Consider the following 27500-nt stretch of genomic DNA (forward strand, 5'->3'; position numbering starts at 1 on the left):
CAGGACTGGTGAGTCAATCGTGGGGTCAGGACTGGTGAGTCAATCGTGAGGTCAGGGCTGGTGAGTCAATCATGGGGTCAGGGCTGGTGAGTCAATCGTGAGGTCAGGGCTGGTGAGTCAGTCGTGGGGTCAGGACTGGTGAGTCAATCGTGGGGTCAGGGCTGGTGAGTCAGTCGTGGGGTCAGGACTGGTGAGTCAATCGTGGGGTCAGGGCTGGTGAGTCAGTCGTGGGGTCAGGGCTGGTGAGTCAGTCGTGGAGTCAGGACTGGTGAGTCAATCGTGGGGTCAGGACTGGTGAGTCAATCGTGAGGTCAGGGCTGGTGAGTCAATCGTTGGGTCAGGGCTGGTGAGTCAATCGTGAGGTCAGGGCTGGTGAGTCAGTCGTGGGGTCAGGGCTGGTGAGTCAATCATGGGGTCAGGGCTGGTGAGTCAATCGTGAGGTCAGGGCTGGTGAGTCAGTCGTGGGGTCAGGACTGGTGAGTCATATGAACTTCCAAAGTCAGATGTTTGTCAGGAATGGTGAGTCAAACTCTTGGCACCAGCACAGCTGCTAAGAACGGTGCCAACAGAGCCACGTCTCCTCAGCCTGGCACTGGTAAATATATCATTCTCCTTCCAAAAATACTAAATTTGTTGCCAGTGCTTTTTTGTCTATACTCCATATAGATACATAATTCTATATCAGCAAACACTGCGGTCATACAATGGGATCGAACTCCCAGCAATATTTTCTCACATATCCCATTCTTAATTATTTCATTGAGCATAATTCTATATGATCGATTACGTAACTCCAGACTGGGAGAAAAGTGTCTAAAAGTTGATTTATTTATTAGTTTGTTATATCTAAAATTATTAAACTTTTCTTAAAAGTTTAAGAAAAGTTTATTATATCTAAAATTATTAAACTTTTCTTAAAAGTTTAAGAAAAGTTTATTATATCTAAAATTATTAAACTTTTCTTAAAAGTTTAAGAAAAGTGCCTATGGTTTATGGTTTCTACATCATGGGTGTCTTAGTACACTGGACTGCAACACTTCGACACATGTATAACACTTTGCACATAACACTTGGTCTGATGTTGCAAAATTGTAGCTTGCATCGATAAATCATCTCTCGCTAGTAACTACAGTTAGATCCTGCTACCCAGGGCATTACTAACTTAATCCTAACTAAACCTGTGTAAACATAACCGAAGTCAATATATCACAACCAAACCTAGCATCAGCCTATGCATTATCCCTGAAAACTTAAATAAATAACTAACTTAAAACTGAAATAAAATAAAAAAAATTATAAATAAACACACAAAAATAAACTACATATTACACAATATTATTTTCTAAGAAATCCAACGTAATATATCCTTCAATATGGCCTCGACAAGGGGAGCCCTTTCAATATATTCCCAACCTCCTAAAATGCGTTTCGAATATATTCTCCCCCACTAAAATACTCTTCTCATATCACGGGATAATATACCCTTCTAATATATCCTGCCTTGAGCCTCCTTGTTGAATATCCTCCTCAATGTATTCTGATAGACCACTATCACGTCATCCTCCTGGCATATATGTTGATATATATTCTTAAAAACTCTCATAAACCATGGGCCTGATTCACGAAGCAGTTACGCAAGCATTTACGAACCTGTTCATCTTTTCTCAATCTTTACAATTATTAAACAGTTATTGAGCTCGGAAGCACCAGGAGGCTGTTTATAACAATAACTATAAGTGATTGGCATGTTTTCATGCTTGTAAACTGTTTAATAAATGTAACCAAAGCCGTCAAAAGATTGAGGAAAGATGTACACGTTCCTAAATACTTGCGTAACTGCTTCGTGAATCTGTTCCCAAGTCACTAAATGAAACCTTCTCATGAGACTTAATAAATGTTCACCAAAACCTGTGATACAGGCTGGAGACGAGACGCTTTTCAAATTCTGTTAAGTTCTTTTAATGTTCTGTTAAGAGTGAAAGGATCTGTGTATACACGAGTGAGGCTCACAGCTGTGTTATGTTACGAGCTGGGGTTCACTTCACGCTGTTGTTATTTAAGATTCAGCTACCGGGGTACAAAATGTTGCAAGTAGCACGGGCTATGGCGAGCCCGTGGGGGGGACTTACCTGGCACAGGAGCGGAGGCTGTGACTGGAGGTTCACTTCACCTCTCCGATCTCCACCTAATTTTTTTTCCCACCTCACCTAATCTACCTACCTGTTTCCACATCATCTAATCTACCTTTGTTTTCACCTCACCTAATCTACCTGTCTCTCTGCCTCACCTAAATCACTCTCTCGGCCTCACTCAAGTCATTCTTTCCATCCGCCTCACCCAATCCAACGCTCATCTAATCAGACCTAATCTTGGTCTCATCTCTCCTCCCCAATCCACCTGTTCCAAACAGCCTCCCTGTAGAGCCAGTCGTCCTAATCTGGTCATTACCTCAGACACGGGCTTCTACCCCCCCCCCCCCCCGCCGTCTCTGCCAACATACACACCTAATTCCTCTCGATTAGTCTGTAACTACACTCTCCTCTTCCCACGTTCTCCCTATTCTATTGACAATATTCTGGTCAATTAATCTCCATCTTCTCTTTCTCAATAAATTTACCTGGTCTTCCCTCCCTAATCAATGATTGTTCTCTCCGCCATAAATCAATCTCCCTGTTCTCTGCTCCTTAATTAGCCTTGATGATCTGTTCTCACTAATGAACCTCCCAGCATCCCCTATACGGCATTCCTGTTCTTGCCTGCATTGTACCTTGATGGGGTTCTGAGAGTTCTTCTACTCCCCAAGCCCGGCCCAGGCTCGACTTGATATGTGGCCAGGCTCGGTATGTGGCCAGGCTCGATATGTGGCCAGGCTCGACATGGGGCCGGGGCCAGGATCAATATGTGGGCCCGGAGGCCCACATATTCACCATAGCCCGGTTGATCCGGCACTTCTTGCAGAAAACTGTCCAGTTTTTTCTTGGACTTCGAATTTTGTACCTGCAAAATTTCATATATTTACTGGGATGATATTGTACAACTGTGAACCTTTGATGTTCAGAGATTGTTCTCTGGTCATGACTATGGCACCCCTGCTGTTCTTCATTGGCTCTATTCTACATTTCCTTCCATATCGTTCGCTCCAGTATGTTGTTATTTTACTGTGTAGATTTTGGCCGTATTCTGCTTGTCCTCTTCTTAGTCTGATGAGGCTAGTTGCTAGTTGAGGCTCCTTCTAGTCTGCTCCCTTTCTCTTAGTCTGATGAGGCTAGTTGCTAGTTGAGGCTGCTGCTAGTGTGCTCCCTTTCTCTTCACTTACATCCACATGCTCCCCCTTGCTAGTAGGAGGCCCGGGGCGCTAGTGTGGTAGTTAGTGTACCCTATTAGTGTCCACGTTCCCTACTAGTGCCTTCCTACTCCACTGGTACCCTGCTACTCCACTGGTACCCTGCTACTCCACTGGTACCCTGCTACTCCACTGGTACCCTGCTACTCCACTGGTACCCTGCTACTCCACTGATACCCTCTTACTCCACTGGTACCCTGCTACTCCACTGGTACCCTCTTACTCCACTGGTACCCTGCTACTCCACTGGTACCCTCTTACTCCACTGGTACCCTGCTACTCCACTGGTACCCTCTTACTTCACTGGTACCCTCTTACTCCACTGGTACCCTGCTACTCCACTGGTACCCTGCTACTCCACTGGTACCCTGCTACTCCACTGGTACCCTCTTACTCCATTGGTACCCTTCTACTCCACTGGTACCCTGCTACTCCACTGGTACCCTGCTACTCCACTGGTACCCTCTTACTCCACTGGTACCCTGCTACTCCACTGGTACCCTCTTACTCCACTGGTACCCTTCTACTCCACTGGTACCCTGCTACTCCACTGGTACCCTGCTACTCCACTGGTACCCTCTTACTCCACTGGTACCCTCTTACTCCACTGGTACCCTGCTACTCCACTGGTATCCTCTTACTCCACTGGTACCCTTCTACTCCACTGGTACCCTGCTACTCCACTGGTACCCTGCTACTCCACTGGTACCCTCTTACTCCACTGGTACCCTGCTACTCCACTGGTACCCTGCTACTCCACTAGTACCCTCTTACTCCACTGGTACCCTCTTACTCCACTGGTACCCTTCTACTCCACTGGTACCCTGCTACTCCACTGGTACCCTGCTACTCCACTGGTACCCTCTTACTCCACTGGTACCCTGCTACTCCACTGGTACCCTCTTACTCCACTGGTACCCTTCTACTCCACTGGTACCCTGCTACTCCACTGGTACCCTGCTACTCCACTGGTACCCTCTTACTCCACTGGTACCCTCTTACTCCACTGGTACCCTGCTACTCCACTGGTACCCTCTTACTCCACTGGTACCCTTCTACTCCACTGGTACCCTGCTACTCCACTGGTACCCTGCTACTCCACTGGTACCCTCTTACTCCACTGGTACCCTGCTACTCCACTGGTACCCCCCTCCTACTCCACAACTGGAGGCGCGCCTTCTCAACAGCTTATATAACCTTAGGGGCAGATGGCGTTCAGACCTGAGAGTACCCTTGGGGGTCTTCCTCTTTTCCTATGCTCCCTTCACTCCACTTTCCTTCCTTTCCCTCCCACCCTTCCCTGTCATTCACCTCTGCCCGCCACTTCCCAGTCATCTTTTCCGCTGACTCAACTTGTATTCATCTTTCTTAATCTTCATTCCTCTCTTCCTTCCACTGGCTACAACTTTACTACGCCTTCATTCCTTCCTTCCTTCCATTGCAAGACATTCAATCGTCGCTACCTTGCACTAACTCCAGCTCACTAGACCAACACAAATGCCAAATGGTCAGCGTTCCTATTGCAAGTCGCGGAATATGATGAATTCCAACAATGAGACTCTTGACTGGGATAAAATATATTACAACATATTATCGTTCTTACGAGATACCACTCAGGCCTGCCACACTCAGACCTCCCACACTCAGACCTGCCACACTCAGGCCTGCCACACTCAGGCCTGCCACACTCAGACCTGCCACACTCAGGCCTGCCACACTCAGGCCTGCCACACTCAGGCCTGCCACACTCAGGCCTGCCACACTCAGGCCTGCCACACTCAGACCTGCCACACTCAGGCCTGCCACACTCAGACCTGCCACACTCAGGCCTGCCACACTCAGGCCTGCCACACTCAGGCCTGCCACACTCAGGCCTGCCACACTCAGGCCTGCCACACTCAGACCTGCCACACTCAGACCTGCCACACTCAGGCAATGACACACTAAATAAAGACAAATATCCCATTGAATCAGAGAAATATTCAAGAGACTGGAATTACACCATCAAAGAAAAACAAACGTTCACTAGAAATCACATAAAAGTGTCAACCAAACCCTCGTACCAGAATGAAGAAATACAAAAGTAGCAGAAAGCCAGTCAAGAAACAGGCAAAGACAATGAGGAACAGATTGACAAGACCACATTTGCGAGTATAGACTTACAAGAGGCGGTAAGTCTTCCCTAGACCATAAAGGGAATAAGGTCACTGTATTTATTAGTTTTCTGAGTTTCCCCTGAAGGTGGCTGCCCCGTCTCCCTCGGCTGTTCTGTGAAGTAGATAGGAATCAGCCAATGTAGACCCACACGGAGAAAAAGCAAGAACAGAGGTGGCATCCCGCACACCGTCAAAAGTGCATGATCTACGTTGATCTACGTTGATCTACGTTTTGATCTACACCGCCCCACTGCGCAAAGGAAGGCAGTCAAGCACTGACAACACACTTCAAGCTGATGGCATAAACATCACATACATCATTAAGGGTTTTGAAAATAATAAGCCAATTTCCCAGTTTTATGGAAAATAATGAGCTACACAACCCAGGTCAACACAATTTTAGAGCAAGAAGACCTCTTTTCCCCAATTAGTTGATTACGACAATATTAGACACATAAGGACGAAACTAGAGTGAAGACTTGGAGTAAACAAAGTTTACAAAAGTATTTGATAAATATGGCGGTAGAGCAATAGCCCATAACACGACAGCTAAGGGAATAACAGGGAGACTCGGGAGGTAGACTATTCATTTTCTAACACTTTAAAATATGTGGCAGTAAACCACATATAAGTTTAGATTTAGGAAAGACTTGGGTAAATACTGGTTCGGTAACAGGGTTGTTGATTTGTGGAACCAATTACCGCGTAACGTGGTGGAGGTGGGGTCCCTCGATTGTTTCAAGCGCGGGTTGGACATGTATATGAGTGGGATTGGGTGGTTATAGATAGGAGCTGCCTCGTATGGGCCAATAGGCCTTCTGCAGTTGCCTTGTTCTTATGTTCTTATGTAACGCTCACATATGGCATGAAAGTGACAGTATTCAGAGCCACTCTCAACCTTTGTCAACTCGTCACATTAAGAAAACACAACAAAACCAACAGTGACAGCCAAGACTATTACAAGATGAATAACAAGAACACACACTAAGGACTGCCACACCAATGATGATTTACAAAACCTTTGCTCTCACGTCAATCAAGTCCATACACCATTACTCACCCATACACACCCTCTCACCCCATACACACCCTCTCACCCCTACACCCCCACTCAGGGAGGCCGGGGCACTATCCGCCAGGGACACACTAGGGACCGTGCTGGTGATGCAGGGATCAGGGGCACCAAACGTGCTTTGCATACGCCACACCACATTTTCCTGGGTCCCTCCCCCACCCCTCTCCCCCCCCCCACCCGTGAACACACGGGTTCCAGCACTGAGGTGTCACAAGTCAATGTACTGGAGTGTGTGTACCAATGTGACCTGGTGTACCAACTTCGACCTCAAATTTGTAAGGTAAAAAGTTTCCGAGAATGATAATATTTCAACCCATCCTCCCAGAATGATAGTACTTAGGGCAATTGTTCGTCGAACGTACAATTACTGTAACAGGGAGTTACATTAATTGTAACCTGGGTTACATTGACTACAAAAGTGGACTGTTGCACCCCCATATGAATGGTTTTCTTCTGTTAATATTATAGAGAACACGAGAAAGCAGACAATACCCAAACCCTAAACTCTCCTAGAGTTTGTATAGCGCCTTAAGGGTACTAGACGAGGCCTAAATCCCATATATTATACCTAGCATACTTTATTTTGGCCTTGAACAGGTTAGGTTGTATAGTTATTGTTCCAGTTTTTTAATGAGCCATTTGGAGTATTACAATGTTCAACCTGTCCTCAGGGGGGGGGGGACATCCCCCTGGAGGTAATGGATACAAAACCACAACATAATTAATGCTATTATCTACTCTCTATTCATGGTTAAGTTACATTAAGGTTAGGTTAGGTTTCATTATGTTTGGTTACATTAATACGGTCTATTATTAACAATAATGTGAAATATGGAATTGGAAAACTATTTGAGTTTACCCGGAAATTTCGTTTACAGATGTGTTCAGCATATACATATGATAGTTTAAACTAACGATTTATAATACAATTAAGATATAACCTAAGAATATTATCTGTTCAGGAGGAAGGTTCACCTGACAATTTACATGTTATCTTGAGGTTATCTTGAGATGATTTCGGGGCTTTTTAGTGTCCCAGCGGCCCGGTCCTCGACCAGGCCTCCACCCCCAGGAAGCAGCCCGTGACAGCTGACTAACACCCAGGTACCTATTTTACTGCTAGGTAACAGGGGCATAGGGTGAAAGAAACTCTACCCATTGTTTCTCACCGGCGCCCGGGATCGAACCCGGAACCACATGATCACAAGTCCAGGGTGCTGACCGCTCGGCCGACCGGCTCCCTTGGTGAGTACGCCCCTGCTAGCAAGGTGAATTAGTGTGTCATGGCCACACAAGGGCACCACACACGCAGGTGTACCCCGGTGCCACGAGGCTTCATACCTCCACCACACTATGTGTCCGGGCCATGTTCTCACAACCAGCTGCCCTAAACTAACTTCCCAATGTTGCAAATAACCTTTCACTGTTTATATTACAATGGCCATGATACCGCGACCATATTATAACTACCATGTTACAACTACCTTCACAGCCCCGCTCCTGTGCCAGGTAAGTCCACTACGGGCTCGCCATAGCCCGTGCTACTTGGAACTTTTTGTTCCCAGTAGCTGAATCTTAAACAACAACTACCATTTTACATCGACAGTATCACGAACTGCGGCAACCATTTTAAACTACCATCTTTAGTAGTTTAGAGAGAGAGAGAGAGAGAGAGAGAGAGAGAGAGAGAGAGAGAGAGAGAGAGAGAGAGAGAGAGAGAGAGAGAGAGAGAGAGAGAAAGAGAGACAAAGAGAGAGAGAGAGAGAGAGAGAGACAGAGAGAGAGAGAGACAGAGAGAGAGAGAGACAGAGAGAGACAAAGAGAGAGAGAGAGACAGAGAGAGAGAGAGACAGAGAGAGAGAGAGAGAGAGAGAGAGACAGAGAGAGAGAGAGAGAGAGAGAGAGAGAGACAAAGAGAGAGAGAGAGACAAAGAGAGAGAGAGAGACAGAGAGACAGAGAGAGAGAGAGAGAGAGAGAGAGAGAGAGAGAGAGAGAGAGAGAGAGAGAGAGAGAGAGAGAGAGAGAGAGAGAGAGAGAGAGAGAGACAGACAGACAGACAGACAGACAGACAGACAGACAGACAGGCAGGCAGGAGAAGGTATTGAGTGCTGTCCACTATGCATAACACCGAGTGGAAGTATTCGAAATTACTACAGGAATGTAACGAGTAGTTAACCAGACCACACACACACTAGAAGGTGAAGGGACGACGACGACGTTTCGGTCCGTCCTGGACCATTCTCAATCCCAGGACGGACCGAAACATCATCGTCGTCCCTTCACCTTCTAGTATGTGGTCTGGTCAACATACCTCAGCCACGTTATTGTGACTCCTCGCCTGTAGCGAGCAGACTTCTGCTACCGGCAGAGAGAGGAGGGTTGCAAGCAGCGTGCTTGCAACTGAACAACATACGGGATCAAAGAGCAAATAACGGAAGCAATAAAGGACAAACAGGTTAATCAACAAGAAGCCGCGAGTAAAAATGTCACCCGCTGTTCATAGAATTGTAGGAAGCGTAATATAATTGAAATTTCCATTACATGAAACCGTGACTGTGTTATTGTGTTCGAAAAGCGAAAGGTTTTGTTCGAAATAGTTGTATCTGTGTCCGGGGCGAAGGGATAGAATGATGTGGATGTGTGTGTGTGTGTGTGTGTGTGTGTGTGTGTGTGTGTGTGTGTGTGTGTGTGTAGTCACCTAGTTATGCTTGCGGGGGTTGAGTTTTGGCTATTTGATCCCGTCTCTCAACCGTCAATCAACTGTGTGTGTGTGTGTGTGTGTGTGTGTGTGTGTGTGTGCGCGCGCGCGGGTGTGCGTGCGTGGTAACTCATCAGGTAACGCATTTGAGTGACAATGGTCTGTAGTTCAGGGAATATATTGCCTTCCCACTTTCTTGAATACAGGTACTACTATGAATCTCAAATTTCGTGTGGCTCTTTACTTATTATATGATGTCATATATCATTTCTTGCGCTCCGGTCAGTTATTGGACCGTCTCTTTGTTTGTTTGTGAGTGAAAGGGAAGGAAGAGGGGGTGGGAAGGGGTGGTGGGAAGGGGTGGACATGTGGGGTAAAGCCAGTAAAAGTGTCATAACGCCGCAACCCGGAATTAAGTGTAGAGTGACTTTGTTTACTTTCCATTACATGCAAGCACCACTAATACGATTTTATGATATTTGACAACCGTACAAGCGTTGTTTGTTGTTACCGTGACACGTACGGGTGTGTGTGTGTGTGTGCGTGCGTGCGTGCGTATTTACTATTTGTGCCTGCAGGATTGAGCTAGTAGTTCTTGGAACCCGCCTTTCTAACCGTCGGTTGTCTTGTGTACTTTCGATGTATTTTCCTCTATGATATGCACGACATATATCGCAAGTGCGAGAACGGGTTGGACCCTTCACAGGTGGACAAGTTGTATATTATTCTAATTATAAGTTAACTCCAGTTTCACAGTTTCTAGGTGACATCTCCTGCAGTGTATTGGAGTTTATCGTGTCACTGTTATTATTATTACTGGAATTGTTGCTAATGTAGCTGCATGATACCTGGTTGATGGGGTTGTGGGAGTTCTTCTACTCCCCCAAGCCCGGCCCAAGGCCAGGCTTGACCTGTGAGAGTTTGGTCCACCAGGCTGTTAGTACCGTTATAACTAGAGTGCTGTTACTGTTAGTACTGCGGCTGCTTCTTTTTTCACTTAGGAGTGAGAGAACAGGTTACCAGTTTTGATAGTTTCTCCATCTAACAGCCCCCCTCTCCCTCACGCCCATACCGGCCTCCCGCCCACCTCCACACGCCCTCAACGCCCCCACTATAGCCCCACCAACATTGACCCATCTGCTACAGGTGCCATACACGTCGGCACCCCTTCAACAATTACGTATATCGAGTTCTTTCATCAATGGCGCGGCATGAACCATCTGCGGCGCTAATGGTAGCGTGTACCAGCTGGGGCCCGCGCCTCCACGCACCACCTGCACCAACATATGGCCCGGCCTCCGTGAAGGAGCAGGAAAACTGCGAGAGAGAGAGATGGCAGGAAAGGTGAAGTAGATAACAAGGGAAAGAAGGTGAAAAGCAGAGTATGAAAAGGATGAAGCTAAGACACGGAGCAGAAGGAACAGAATGAGAGGCAGAGAGGAAGGAGGATGAGAGGGAGAGTGAGAGGTAACAAGGCTCAACAAGACGTGCTGGTGGCTGGGAGGGCTGCGTCTCTCCCTCATAATGATGCACCACAAGCTCCCAGTCCCCTACCACCACCACCACCAGCCCCTACCACCACCACCACCACCACCACCAGCCCCTACCACCACCACCACCACCAGCCCCTACTACCACCACCACCACCACCACCAGCCCCTACCACCACCACCACCACCACCACCAGCCCCTACCACCACCACCACCAGCCCCTACCACCCTCCTGCCACAACCACAAGCTCCCAACCACCGACACCAGCCCCTTCCACAACCTTAGGCCCCTGCAACCCCCTCACCAAATGCAGATGGAATTACAGATCAAGATGAGGAATTACAGGAAAGAGTGGCAGGAAAAAAACAACCACATATGATCGTAATAACAGAAAGGAAAATGACCAGAGTTATGGAAAATGCAATCATGCCACTAAGCCTCGTCAGAAACTGAGCCGCAATGTTGCAAAACCCCTCCTCCCCCTCCCCCACTTCCTCATGATAGACTCAAAATAGGTACTTACGACCACGTGCTCTCAGAAACACTACTGCCACCACCTACTGATGACTCCCGCAGTGCCACGAGAGGCAGGCACTCTCTGGGTCGTGTACTTGATCCCAGCGACATCTAGTCCAAGTTACGTGAGCGTCGTCTGTGATTTTAACGTGACGAACTTATAATCACTACACCACGGCAGCCAGTTGGTCAATACTGAGCCTTACAAGTAAGTAGTAACCAAAAGGAGGCACCAAGCCCGGAAGACTTGAGCATGGTCAATGTCGCGGGATAGTCAAAGGGTTACCTTACCTTGAGGTTACCTTGAGGTGCTTCCGGGGCTTAGTTTCCCCGCGGCCCGGTCGTCGACCAGGCCTCCTGGTTGCTGGACTGATCAACCAGGCTGTTAGACGCGGCTGCTCGCAGCCTGACGTATGAGTCACAGCCTGGTTGATCAGGTATCCTTTGGAGGTGCTTATCCAGTTCTCTCTTGAACACTGTGAGGGGTCGGCCAGTTATGTCCCTTATGTGTAGTGGAAGCGTGTTGAACAGTCTCGGGCCTCTAATGTTGATAGTTCTCTCTTGAACACTGTGAGGGGTCGGCCAGTTATGCCCCTTATGTGTAGTGGAAGCGTGTTGAACAGTCTCGGGCCTCTAATGTTGATAGTTCTCTCTTAAACACTGTGAGGGGTCGGGCAGTTATGTCCCTTATGTGTAGTGGAAGCGTGTTGAACAGTCTCGGGCCTCTGGGTTCGGAAACCCAGAAACCCAGAACGGAACGGAAACCGGGCTCGGGTTCGGAAACAACATTCAGGATTCCAAATACTAGAACAAAACACAGGCAAAAAGCGACGTCAGAGACATTAGACTCACCAAGGATTCTATCGAGCGACACGTGCCCAAAAGACAATTTTTCGGACCTTGAAGACAAGAACATAAGAATTACGGAAACTACGGACGGCATATTGGCCAATACGACGCAGCTCATATTTCTTGCCACTCAGACTCATTAATATAGACGTCTAACCTACACTTGAAACAATCTCACAGAGCTCTCCCTTCTCAGAGAGGTAGCTACAAGCCAGCTGGCTCTACCTGGGGAACATGGATAGAGGCAAGATTCTTGTATACTTGTAATAATGTATAATGCACCAGGGTGACATTATATCGCCGTGTGTCAGAGCCTCTTACAATGATGCTATTGATAACCATTAATGGTGTAGACCTCGTTAGACCGTTCTGCCGCTGTGATTGGCCTCACATCAAAGGCACTGTGCCACATGAACCTCAGAGACCGCTATAAGCCACAGTGTGTCCCACGTCAGTCCTGCCTCAATGCCTTAATGCCTCACTGCCTCACTGCCTCAATGCCTGCCTGCCTCAATGCCTCACTGCCTGACTGCCTAACTGCCTGACTGCCTCAATGCCTCATTGCCTCATTACCTCACGCTCAACAATGTCTTAATATTCTTCATTATACAGTCTCTTCCAACTGACCACAACCACTTGGGCTGGACGGTAGAGCGACGGTCTCGCGTCATGCAGGTCGGCGTTCAATCCCCGACCGTCCACAAGTGGTTGAGGCACCATTCCTTCCCCCTCCCTGCCCCATCCCAAATCCTTATCCTGACCCCTTCCAAGTGCTATATAGTCGTAATGGCTTGACGCTTTCCCCCCCTGATAGTTCCCTTCTCTTCCAACTGACCAGTGAAAGTCAACTGCTTTATGACCTACAGTGTCACCTTCTCTATACAATATACAATTAATTTTTTGCAGTTGTATTGATACACACTTGAAAACTGCAGCATTTTGTGAAAATTTTCAAAATTAACAAAAAGTTTGTTCTTTGATAAAATATTATAGTGAAAAAGGGTAATAGACAAGAGTCGCTCACAATCATCTGCCTTTGAGTAAAGTTCATGAAAATATATTGTGTCTGGGAGCCGGTCGGCCGAGCGGACAGCACGCTGGACTTATGATCCTGTGGTCCTGGGTTCGATCCCAGTCGCCGGCAAGAAACATTGGGCAGAGTTTCTTTCACCCTATGCCCCCCTGTTACCTAGCAGTAAAATAGGTACCTGGGTGTTAGTCAGCTGTCACGGGCTGCTTCCTGGGGGTGGAGGCCTGGTCGAGGACCGGGCCGCGGGGACACTAAAAAGCCCCGAAGTCATCTCAAGATAACCTCAAGATAACCTCTATGGACAGTGAATGGCTTACTTGCCGTTCTAAAAAATTGGTTAATTTCCATATATTTTCCTAATGTATAAGAATTATTATCTCAGAAAAAAAATCAACATTATGAGTTACGTCATACGTCAGGCTGCGAGCAGCCGCGTCCAACAGCCTGGTTGATCAGTCCAGCAACCAGGAGGCCTGGTCGACGACCGGGCCGCGGGGACGCTAAGCCCCGGAAGCACCTCAAGGTAACCTAAAGATAAGGTAGGTGTAGAACGCCTTTCATTCATAAATCGAGAGGACGGCTACCACGTAGAATGATTTATGAGATGTTGACATGACACACACACACACACACACACACACACACACACACACACACACACACACACACACACACACACACACACACACACACACACACACACACACACATACAGACACACACACACACACACACAAGAAGTCTCGTAGCCTGGTGGATAGCGCGCAGGACTCGTAATTCTGTGGCGCGGGTTCGATTCCCGCACGAGGCAGAAACAAATGGGCAAAGTTTCTTTCACCCTGAATGCCCCTGTTACCTAGCAGTAAATAGGTACCTGGGAGTTAGTCAGCTGTCACGGGCTGCTTCCTGGGGTGTGTGTGGTGTGGGGAAAAAAAAGTAGTTAGTAAACAGTTGAGAGGCGGGCCGAAAGAGCCAAAGCTCAACCCCCGCAAACACATCTAGGTGAGAACACACACACACACACACACACACACACACACACACACACACACACACACACAGTACGGCCACAGACGGCATGACAACATCACCATGGCAACCACTGTCCGCCATATTGTACCACACAATAAACAAAGCTCCGCCAGTTGTCCCATCGCCCCCATGCCGCCGCCGCCGCCGTCCATAGGTATAATTTACCATCGATCTCAGAGGACGAGTTGACGGCGGAAATTGTCAGGTATTGATGTGTGCTTAGCTGCCCCCAACACTGTAGACCAAGCTTAGATTAGCTGCCCCCAACACTGTAGACCAAGCTTAGATTAGCTGCCCCCAACACTGTAGACCAAGCTTAGATTAGCTGCCCCCAACACTGTAGACCAAGCTTAGATTAGCTGCCCCCAACACTGTAGACCAAGCTTAGATTAGCTGCTTCCAACACTGTAGACCAAGCTTAGATTAGCTGCCCCCAACACTGTAGACCAAGCTTAGATTAGCTGCTCCAACACTGTAGACCAAGCTTAGATTAGCTGCCCCCAACACTGTTGACCAAGGTTAGATTAGCTGCTCCAACACTGTAGACCAAGCTTAGATTAGCTGCCCCCAACACTGTAGACCAAGCTTAGATTACCCGCCCCAACACTGCAGACCAAGCTTAGATTAGCTGCTCCCATGAGATACATTGCAAGTTGTAAAACAAATTAATTAATAAATCATTAAACAAATATTGGCCATGCAATAGGATGGATAGCACACACCCTGAACAAAAAGGAATCAAAATAAAATAAAACTATTGGGACCACAGCACAGCGGTGCTCTCTAGAAAGGAGCTGAGAGATATCACATAATATATATAACATGGGAGATACTAGAGGGGCCCGGTTCCAAACGTACACAGTAAAATAACAACATACTTGAGCGAAAGATATGGAAGGAAATGCAGAAGAGAGCCAGTGAAGAATGAGTGCAGGTGTCATAGACACAGTCAGAGAACACTGTATGAACATCAGACGTCCACAGCTATTCAAAATCCTCCCAGCAAGCATAAGAAATATTGCAGGTACAAGGGCGACCGTGCTCAAGAGAAAGTACCAGACCAACCGGGTTGTTGTGGACCTGCGGGCCTCTCCAAGCAACACCCTGTTGGACCAAGTTATCACCAGTGAAGCCTGAACTCAGACCGGGCTTGTGGGGGAGTAGAACAACTCTCAGAACTCATTTCCAGGTACACGCCAGGTTAATATCTTACACAAGTCGAGGCTTTCAAACCGGCAAATTTAACCGCAAGCAAGTCACGTAGGATACTGTGTTCCATCAGATACAGCGTGTTAATTAAGTCAACTGAAGATTTGGATCGCCAGCTGATACAACATTAACAATTCAATCAAGCATGTACACCGACAGTGGGTTTCACTGTGCTTCGAACTATCTCGAGGATTATATATATATATATATATATATATATATATATATATATATATATATATATATATATATATATGCGAACAAGCCTGAATGGTCCCCAGGACTATATATATATATATAAATATATATATATATATATATATATATATATATATAAACATGTATCATTGAATATGACCGCATATTCTGTATTTACTATCTTACTGTATATATACATATTCTGTATTTACTAGCGAAGATAGTAAATACAGAATATGCGGTCATATTCAATGATACATGTTTAAAAGAAAACTTGCTGCCAGTATACACCAATATATATATATATATATAAGTGGACGAATTTTAAAAGTTATATTATTGTCTATTATATCCGAGTTCCATAAAGATACAAATATCCGCAAATATTTACTTAACGCGAAAATCCTGTATTTTTTAAAACAATATGCAAATTAGCCTATTTATGCTTCTGCTCAGTAAGGCGAACGGAGTACAAGCCCGATATAAGCGTGTCAACTTTAAGTGTGGACAGTATTAGCTCATACATACTATGGAATGAAACTGCTTTGAATTATTTAAACAAATGTCAAATCTACATACAATTTAAGTGAATTCTGTTAAGACTAAATGACGCATAAATTACCCATGTGGTCCAGGGAAGTAAAGTGTTTGCTGCTAACAGTGTGACATTCCAGTTAAATAACTGAATAACACTACGGGCTCACCATAGCCCGTGCTGCTTGGAACTTTTTGTTCCAGCTAGCGAATCTTAAACAACAACAACAACTGAACAACTACCTTCCTTGCTTTTCAATAAATAATTCTTATCACTAGATAACATAGTAAGCTAAGACACTCTGTAGACATACAGCCTCTGCACGTGAAGGGGAGACGCCGTGCTTCGTGCATCAGCAAGGGTGCACGTAACTAGTGGCGTGCCACACAGGTCGGTAGCAGTGCATGGTTATTTGGTCCGGTAGAGTGTCAACTGCACAGGACGACCACACTACACTTGCAGGAGAGGTCACAGTGCTCCTTGAACCACAGAGATTATGGGCTACTTGGACAACTTAAGTAAACAGAACTAATAACAAATGACGTACAATACAATTATCACACTTATAAAAATACTTATAAGGCAATTAAAACGAACAAGAAAGGTTTTAATACAATGGTAGAAACGATGTCACTCCAACATGATAAAACCAGGATAATGACATCACCATTAACGTGATATACCTGAGATACAGTAAGCCCATCATGCCCCAGCCGGTAGTGCATGTGTCTGACGTGATCAGGATTCGAGCCCATGTATGGCTTCAAGATTACTCACAAGGCTTACCAGAAGACGTCTGAGCCTAACACTAAATGCGCTTTAAAAATGGTTCCACAAACATTTTTCTTTCAACCGGAGGCTTATATTGTTTATCTCGTTTAGCCATCGTTTATGTATGACTGAATGTTGTTTACCTACATATATATATATATATATATATATATATATATATATATATATATATATATATATATATATATATATATATATATATATATATATATATATATATATATATATATATATATATATACATATATATATATATATATATATATATATGTCGTACCTAGTAGCCAGAACTCACTTCTCAGCCTACTATTCAAGGCCCGATTTGCCTAATAAGCCAAGTTTTCCTGAATTAATATATTTACTATAATTTTTTTCTTATGAAATGATAAAGCAACCCTTTTCTCTATGTATGAGGTCAATTTTTTTTTATTGGAGTTAAAATTAACGTAGATATATGACCGAACCTAACCAACCCTACCTAACCTAACCTAACCTGTATTTATAGGTAAGGTTAGGTTAGGTAGCCAAAAAAAGCTAGGTTAGGTTAGGTTAGGTAGGTTAGGTAGACGAAAAAACATTAATTCATGAAAACTTGGCTTATTAGGCAAATCGGGCCTTGAATAGTAGGCTTAGAAGTGCGTTCTGGCTATTAGGTACGACATATATATATATATATATATATATATATATATATATATATATATATATATATATATATATATATATATATATATATATATATGTCGTACCTAGTAGCCAGAACGCACTTCTCAGCCTACTATGCAAGGCCCGATTTGCCTATTAAGCCAAGTTTTCATGAATTAATTGTTACTCGACTACCTAACCTACCTAACCTTACCTAACCTAACTTTTTCTGCTACCTAACCTAACCTAACCTATAAAGATAGGTTAGGTTAGGTTAGGTAGGGTTGGTTAGGTTCGGTCATATATCTACGTTAATTTTAACTCCAATAACAAAAAATTGACCTCATACATAATGAAATGGGTAGCTTTATCATTTCATAAGAAAAAAATTAGAGAAAATATAATAATTCAGGAAAACTTGGCTTATTAGGCAAATCAAGCCTTGCATAGTAGGCTGAGAAGTGCGTTCTGGCTACTAGGTACGACATATATATATATATATATATATATATGCGAACAAGCATGAATGGTCCCCAGGCATACATGCAACTGGGGACAACTGCTTGCGTAACTGCTTCGTGAATCTGGCCCCCCCCCCCCTGGTGCTCCTGGTTGGCGGTGTGACCCCACTCGACCCCCACACACCTGGCCACCAGGTATATTGTAGCAGCAGAAGCTCTTGGGTCACTAAGATCAATAACCTTCACCAGACACTCGTCTACACTTTCTCGTTCTTCCTTGCATGGCAAGCCTGACCATGTCTCCAGGTTGGCACACCTGAAGCTGTTTCCGCATGACATAGCTGACCCTAACTGCTGCCATATGATACACCTGACGCTAACTGACTCTTGCATGACACCCCGGATGCCGTCTCCCACGTGACACATCTGCCCTATGCGCTTCCACCCTTTTCCCCCCATTGCAGGTCACCCATATTAAGGTTCATGATTACCTGACCTCCCTCCCTCGGGGGCCTCGTAGCCTGGTGGATAGCGCGCAGAACTCGTAATTCTGTGGCGCGGGTTCGATTCCCGTACGAGGTAGAAACAAATGGGCAAAGTTTCTTTCACCCTGAATGCCCCTGTTACCTAGCAGTAAATAGGTACCTGGGAGTTAGTCAGCTGTCACGGGCTGCTTCCTGGGGGTGGAGGCCTGGTCGAGGACCGGGCCGCGGGGACACTAAAGCCCCGAAATCATCTCAAGATAACCTCCCCCTCTCACACGCAGAAAATCAAAATCAAGGGTCATGACTTGCCCTCCCTCCCCCCCCCCCTCCCTCCCCCACACTCATACATTCATGCAGGGGTGCGTGACGGGTGTCTCTCCCCCACACACATACATTCATGCAGGGGTGCGTGACGGGTGTCTCTCCCCCACACACATACATTCATGCAGGGGTGCGTGACGGGTGTCTCTCCCCCACACACATACATTCATGCAGGGGTGCGTGACGGGTGTCTCTCCCCCACACTCATACATTCATGCAGGGGTGCGTGACGGGTGTCTCTCCCCCACACACTCATACATTCATGCAGGGGTGCGTGACGGGTGTCTCTCCCCCACACACATACATTCATGCAGGGGTGCGTGACGGGTGTCTCTCCCCCACACACATACATTCATGCAGGGGTGCGTGACGGGTGTCTCTCCCACACACTCATACATTCATGCAGGGTGCGTGACGGGTGTCTCTCCCCCACACACTCATACATTCATGCAGGGGTGCGTGACGGGTGTCTCTCCCCCACACACATACATTCATGCAGGGGTGCGTGACGGGTGTCTCTCCCCCACACTCATACATTCATGCAGGGGTGCGTGACGGGTGTCTCTCCCCCACACTCATACATTCATGCAGGGGTGCGTGACGGGTGTCTCTCCCCCACACTCATACATTCATGCAGGGGTGCGTGACGGGTGTCTCTCCCCCACACTCATACATTCATGCAGGGGTGCGTGACGGGTGTCTCTCCCACACACTCATACATTCATGCAGGGGTGCGTGACGGGTGTCTCTCCCCCACACACATACATTCATGCAGGGGTGCGTGACGGGTGTCTCTCCCCCACACTCATACATTCATGCAGGGGTGCGTGACGGGTGTCTCTCCCCCACACTCATACATTCATGCAGGGGTGCGTGACGGGTGTCTCTCCCACACACATGCAAATGCCGATTGATTGATTGATAAAGATTAAGCCACCCAAAAAGTGGCACGGGCATGAATAGCCCGTAAGTGGTGGCCCTTTTGAGCCATTACCAGTATCAATAGATGATACTGGAGATCTGTGGAGGTGCGACTGCACCCTGCGTGACGGGAGATGTCTCCCGTGTGTGCAAATGCCGATCATTATGTACCTTAATATGTCTCTACTGCATGGGTGAGGGAGAGATAGGTGAATGATTCTCTCCTCCTTCTCCTCCTCCTCTACCCATTATACATGACTGTCATATTAAGGTAGGTAACTTTATCTGGGGCCAGATTCACGAAGCAGTTACGCAAGCACTTACGAACGTGTACATCTTTCCTCAATCTTTGACGGCTTTGTTTGCATTTATTAAACAGTTTACAAGCATGAAAACTTGTTAATCAACTGTTGTTATTGTTATAAACAGCCTCCTGGTGCTTCGGAGCTCATTAACTGTTTAATAATTGTAAACAAAGCCGCCAAAGATTGAGAAAAGATGGACAGGTTTGTAAGTGCTTGCGTAACTGCTTCGTGAATCTGGCCCCTGACCAGTAGCACACTGCAGATTCATTCTTAGGTGCCTGAACCTTTTCCCCCCGATTCACCGGAGAAAAAACATAAGAGAAAGATGAATGACCCGAGCCCATACAGATGCAGAAAGGCACTATTAACGAGAATGGTTATATCCCCCTCTCCCTTATTGACTTGGTTCCATAATGACGGAGAGTTAATACTGAAACATGTGGCTCTATCCTTTCCCCCACTCTCGCAGGAGAGCCATATTAAAGTACACGCTGCCCTTCACCACCACTACCCAAGGGATGGGTGACAGCTGGAGGGTACAGTCGCCGGTGTCCGGACACCCGCGCTGACAAAATTTACACCCCGGGCCACCGGCTTCTACAATGAAACCACAGGAATGAAAAGAACTCATATAATATACTCCAGTTGAATAGTGAAACATGAAAGGGAGGAAAGGCAATTGTCAGGATATGCCAAACCAAGTATTCGTTTGCCTTGTTCGGGTAGAAGGTAGACACAGTAGTCGCTTCTGTATATATTTATTGAGTGAGATAGCAAGGTATATATCTGCCTAGCCGAGGTCCTTCTACTCTGAGTCTGTGAGGATAACTGAGGCTGCTGGGAGCATGGCTTGATGCTCCTCTGTCTGGCATGACGTCAGAGGCCTACTTGCCTGTGATTGGTTACATTTCAACTGACAGAATTTGAGTATAACACAAGTATGACTACATAGAAACATGCTAATCTAATGTTTCTTTTATAGAAATTTATCTATTTATATAAAAACAAGCTGTCTAATATGAAACATTATTATTATTATGATCAGTTCCCCATGGGTGCGCGGGGGCCATGCAAATATTGAAATCAATTTTTTCCTTAAAAGTTAAGAGCCATATTTGATTAAATTTGGTTCTTTTTTTTCTAGGTTGCTGAACGGTCGTCAAATTGTATCATGGAACCGGAGGAAGATATCTCGAGATTAATTGTTGGTTACCTTGAGGTGTTTTCGGGACTTAGCGTCCCCGCGGCCCGGTCGTCGACCAGGCCGTCTCCTCGTTGCTGGTATTAACAGATGTGTTTCGGATACGAAGGGCTGAATTCACCAATCAGTTACTCATCTACTTACGAACCTACACATCTTTTCTCAACGTTTGGCGGAAAACTAACGTTTGGCGTTGTTTGGTAAACAACGTTTGTTTGTTGGTAAACAAACAACGTTTATTTACATATATTAAACACTTAATGAGCTCCGAAGCACTAGGCTGATGTTATGATAGTAACAACATTTGATTCATAAGTTTTGATGTTGGTAACTTGTTTACACAGCAACTGAGCCGTGGTGGGTGATGAGTCTCGGGTTTAGCGTCAAGAACCCACAAGAATGAATGTTTCCGGAGTAAACTGATAGTGGATCGCCGTATTTGTAAAGAGGAACTCTCACATAATTCCCAGTTTGTGTTTGTGCGGTAATGCCGACACTTCTGCACTAATACTGAAATAATTTTCTTCGTTCTTGCGAGTGCAAGAGCCAAGAAATTTACGAGAGGAGAGCAGCCTTGATAAAGCAAGAAAAGTGAGAATGGTGAGAGAAGGGAGAGAAAGTATAGAAGAGAAATGAAAGTGAGGAGAAAGGAGAAGAAAGAACAGTGAGAAAATAGGCGAATGCGAAAACAACAAAGCCAAAGAGAAGCAGAGAGAGAGATATCTAAAGTGAGATGATTGGCGGGCCGGGGGAGACATCTCCCGTCACGCAGGGTGCAGTCGCACCTCCACAGATCTCCAGTATCAAGAGCTGATACTGGTAATGGCTCAAAAGAGCCACCACCACTTACGGGCTATTCATGCCCGTGCCACCTTTTGGGTGGGTTAATCTTCATCTCATCTTGATTGGCGAGCAAAGGACAAAGAAAACAAAGGAGCAACAACTGGATGAGTCTTGGGAACACCTCGCACTGCCCTCACAAAACCCGCTGGGCTTGGCTTACATTGTTAGTTTAGCAATCCTTGGCCAAGACTCATTTACGTGTCTATATTCTCTCGAAACCTCTAGATCTTCCATTTCGACACCATCTTCTCTCCATTATGGCGGCTTAGTTTGTAATTAATACTAAACAGCTTAAGAGCTTCAAAACTCTGCGGGGACCGTTCTTGAGAAGCACATAGATATTGTTACCGATCTTCGTCCCGCTTCGGGGCTCATGTCACAGGGTGGGAGGAGAGACTGGTTCAGTGTAGCCTAATGGTGAATGTGAGGGACGAATGGTGAATGATGTGAAGTGGAACCATTACACCATTAAGGAGAGCCCAGCTCTTCTTAATGGTGTGAGTCACGCTCACACCCGACTATCAACTTTTCAATTTCACACCATTGACAAATATTTCATGGACATTAGCTTGTTTTAATTAGTTATTTTACCGATCGATATTTTACGACTACGAACCTTATTCGGCTTATATGTGTGTACTATTTATCAGTTTTACCTCACCCTTTTGTGTACAATAAATGATATATTATTATTTTAGCTTTTTAATAAGTCTTTAATGCATACATTATATTACTGAAAATGCAGCAATTCAATTCGATCATATATATATATATATATATATATATATATATATATATATATATATATATATATATATATATATATATATATATATATATATAAAAGTTTGTAGATTTTTGGGTGAAACACGCAACATTTCCTCATTATCATCCATTTCTTATCATTATCTATTCCTCCTTATCTCCTCCTCCTGGCCCTGCGGTGATAAGAGAGGGGAAGAGAGAGAAGCGTGATAATGAGCCCGAGGAGAGTTACAATAAAAGTTGAGCAGAGTTAATGAAGGCCGACGCATCAAAGTCCTGACACCAGAAAAACACCCAAGAAGGTGGACCTTTTTTTACCGAGCGAATGTAAAGTTTACGCAAATATGAATGAACGATTGAATGAGATCAATCTTAAACGCCAAGTGATAAACCCAGTGAATGAGACCTTGCAACACAGATAAGTCCTATATATACACCAAGTGACAATAGTGAATGATATAGAAGACACACAAGTCCTATATATACACCGAGTGACAATAGTGAATGACATTGAAGACACACAAGTCCTATATACACCAAGTGACAATAGTGAATGATATAGAGACACACAAGTCCTATATACACCGAGTGACAATAGTGAATGATATAGAGACACACAAGTCCTATATACACCAAGTAATATTACTCAGTGAACATGAAAACTAGTCCCACAATACCTATTTAACATGACAAAGGTCCAGGTTAATGGATAAACCGTCGCCCCACCTTTCATGCAGACGAGGAAGACAGATTAAGCATTAACAATAAACACACGCCACCTTGAAGAGGGAAAACGACGTAGAGACAAAAATGTAATACGAGAAGAGTAAAGGGAGAACAACAATGGAGGCGGTAAATTAGTAAGGGGACACACAAAGGTATGAAGATATTGTTGTACAAGATCTCTATCACACTCTTGGGGTACGAGGCTAAGACGCCTGGTGTGTGTGTGTGTGTGTGTGTGTGTGTGTGTGTGTGTGTGTGTGTGTGTGTGTGTGTGTGTGTGTGTGTGTGTGTGTGTGTGTGTGTTCAATACACCTGACACCTGGTGTATGCAGGCGACGAGTCACAATAACGTGGTTGAAGTATGTTGACCAATCCACACACTAGAAAATGAAGAAGGGACGACGACGTTTCGGTCCGTCCTGGACCATTCTCAAGTCGACCTGGTGTATGTGATCAAGTGATCAATTGATCACTTGATGACATGAAGATACCTCCCAACATACCAACCAGGAACACATTCACATGGGTTTCCTACGCTTTTACACATGCTAGTCCTACCACCTCTGAGATAGGCCTATCATCATATCTGCTAAGGAAGAGGCCTGAGCCACAACTCTAGAGCACCAGCACATTCAGCAAGCACCCTAAACCCAGTCTACTAATCTATAAACTTAACCTAATTCGGCCTCGTTATTTTTTCATTTTTTTTTATTTTGCCTCGGAGGGCTAACTTATAGGCTAACACTTGGAGGGGGTCAGGATAAGGATTTGGGATGGGATGAGGGAAAGGAATGGTGCCCCAACCACTTGGGGACAGTCGGGGATTGAACGCCCACCTGCACGAAGCGAAACGGTCGCTCTACCGTCCACCCCAAGTGGTTGGACACTGTTTTATGTCAGAGTTAATCAATCAAGACATTCCAGGTTTCGCCTGGGGTAAAACAAAACACTAGAGGGAACAGAAAGAGTACGTCCGCTACCAGAGGTGAAGTCGACAATGACTAGAGAAGCAACAGAGCGGAGTTATTCTCCGCAGGTCAGACTGGGTCGGTGTTAAAGAGTCAGCAGAGTGGGTGACAGCGGTAGTGTGCAGCCCTAGTGTTAAACATTCATAGTCGCCGTGGTAAAGGGGCCGTACGGTTGGCAGCAGGGGGGGGGGGGTTAAACCAGCTCAGGGTCACTAGGCATGACAGGCAGGAAACAGGGCAAGGGCAGGGTCGGTGGTTAAAGTCAACCGGTCAAATGGAGGTGGTGTGGGTTTTTTATATTAAAATGGAACTGAATTAAACTGAATTAAACTGACCCCTCAAGGTGGAACTTGTCGGCACACAACTTTGGAACTCGACCCAATTCGGTCTCTAATTAGTAACGATGAGAAAATCATTAATTAGAAGGGAATGAAGATGTTGTACACAGGTAATTTACATAGGCATTTAATTAATGTGACCATGGAGATGTAACCCATAAAATAAGGGTTACAGAAATAACGGGGAAGTGGGGGAAGAATGGGGTTTAAATGGTTTAACATTAACATTAAGTAACACAATCTAGTGTAAGCAGAGTGAGGAGCTCTGTACCTCGGGGCACCGCCCTTGCACCACTTCTCTCATCCTCATATCACACATAAGACGAAAGTACAAAGCAGAGCTTCTTGTCATCTCTGCAGACGATATCATTAGTTGAAAATTGTCCATCACCATCTCAAACACTTAAGATGAACCCTGTGGAAAGGACACGAGATATCGAACACTACTCTGCTACTTCATTCTACTTTCAAACACTGCAACTTACCTCCACTCTTATGTTTCTCCTGCCTTAGCATGTGTTACTTGCCTCCAGTCTGCCCTTCTGTCCGCTGTCCCTCTCGCACTCTACTTCCCTCTCAAGTAGAGAGAACTACTTCTCTACTTTACCTCACTATGCCACAAGACACTGAGAGGCAGAAAGGGAACAGAGATAAACAGTTCCAGAAAAAAAGAGAAACAGAGACAATACAGACAATAAATAAAAGCGCAGATGATTTAAGGGAATTGAGGTATAATCTTTCAGTGTGCGATCATGGCACACGTTGAGCGGACCGCAGGAGGAGGGTGTCGAACCTAAGTAATCAACATTCACAATAAAAAGCATAACACCGCCACAGGAAACCGTGAACATTGTAGCAGCAGTTACCCGAAAGCTAAGAGATGGGCCCCAAGAGCTACTCTACCCGCAGCACTATACCCGCAACACTACTCTACCCGCAGCACTACTCTACCCGCAGCACTACTCTACCCGCAGCACTACTCTACCCGCAGCACTACTCTACCCGCTACAACAAGCCCCTGAGGCAAACTAAGAGACTGGAGAAGGGAAAGAAAGGGAAGCAGTGTTGACATCCAGCGTCAAAGAAAAGGTACAGTTGACGGAGCGTGAGGCTACAAGCACCACCGGCCTGCTAGACTCATCTTCTTTAAGTCCATAATTCGTAAGTCCATATCTCCGTTGCTCTCCTGGTCATCAAAGTGCTATAGTCATGAAGATGGGGTGAAGGAAGAGGAGGAGGAGAAGGTGGTGCTTTACTTGGTGTAAACTCCTATTCCTCCTATCCCTCCTCCTCCTCCTATCCAACCCACCTGTCCTCTCCACCCAGCAGCACCAACAGCCTCGTCGCCCCGCGTCCCTGTTCTAGAGAGCCATAAACATACCGATCTTATGGTGATCTGTCCCTTCCCCTTGCCCGTCCCCTTGCCCCTTGCCCTTCCCCTTGCCCCTCCCCTTCACCTTGCCCTTAACTGCACCTCGTACCATGGCTTATTCTCCAAGATCTACTTCTGGAGAGACGTGATCTAATGGCTTGTTTCATGGCCTGTCTTCCAGATTTGCACCCAGGCCTACGTGCTATCATGACCTGCCTCCAAGACTTGCACCCAGGCCTACCTGCTATCATGACCTGCCTCCAAGACTTGCACCCAGGCCTACCTGCTATCATGACCCGCCTCCAAGACTTGCACCCAGGCCTACCTGCTATCATGACCTGCCTCCAAGACTTGCACCCAGGCCTACCTGCTATCATGACCCGCCTCCAAGACTTGCACCCCAGGCCTATCTGCTATCATGACCCGCCTCCAAGACTTGCACCCAGGCCTACCTGCTATCATGACCCGCCTCCAAGACTTGCACCCAGGCCTACCTGCTATCATGACCCGCCTCCAAGACTTGCACCCAGGCCTACCTGCTATCATGACCCGGCCTCCAAAGCCTGCTCCGTGGCTTGCCTAACCTGACTTACCTACCACTTCAGACCTGGCCTCTTGGAGAGCTTTGTCACTGCTCTATACAAACCACATCCTTAGGCCTATTCCTTCTTCCTCATCCTACCATCCTGACCTAGCCACTGTTGTGATCTGTAAGCCTACACGAAGCTTATATTCAAACCTGCTTGTGTGATCGTCATGAGAAATGGAGGTGGAAGTATAGAATACAATCATACAATACAATACAATACAATACAATACAATACAATCATACAATACAATACAATACAATACAATCATGCTATGTCTCCCTCCCTCGTCACCACACTCCTCCAATTTCGTAGCACCGAAGCTTAGGAATACATTAAGGTGAGAGCAACAATTAATATAAGAACACTGGGTCAATGCTCTTCCTGTATTATATTTTACATTCATTCCATAACAAGTGAAAGACCTGTACAGCCTTTGACATGAATACTTTACATGAACTTTTGTACCAATTTGCAATTCACTAATTAGCGTTCAGCCAATTTGGAGCACCTTTTACTCGAACCATTAAATCAATTATAAATTTTTACTCAGTAATCCTCTTAGCTCGTGCATTGACATTACGATCATTAATATGTAACCTTTCAGCCATTGAACCCTCGAAGGTATTATATATA

General features: G+C 45.7%; 1 protein-coding gene across 1 annotated transcript in view; it reads right to left on the reverse strand.

The window, feature by feature from the left end:
- LOC123762353 (uncharacterized) overlaps window positions 1-27500 on the reverse strand; it is a 263102-nt gene that overhangs the window by 74766 nt on the left and 160836 nt on the right. The window lies entirely within an intron of this gene.

Source organism: Procambarus clarkii, chromosome 2 (genome assembly GCF_040958095.1).
Source record: "Procambarus clarkii isolate CNS0578487 chromosome 2, FALCON_Pclarkii_2.0, whole genome shotgun sequence".
Lineage (NCBI taxonomy): Eukaryota > Metazoa > Arthropoda > Malacostraca > Decapoda > Cambaridae > Procambarus > Procambarus clarkii.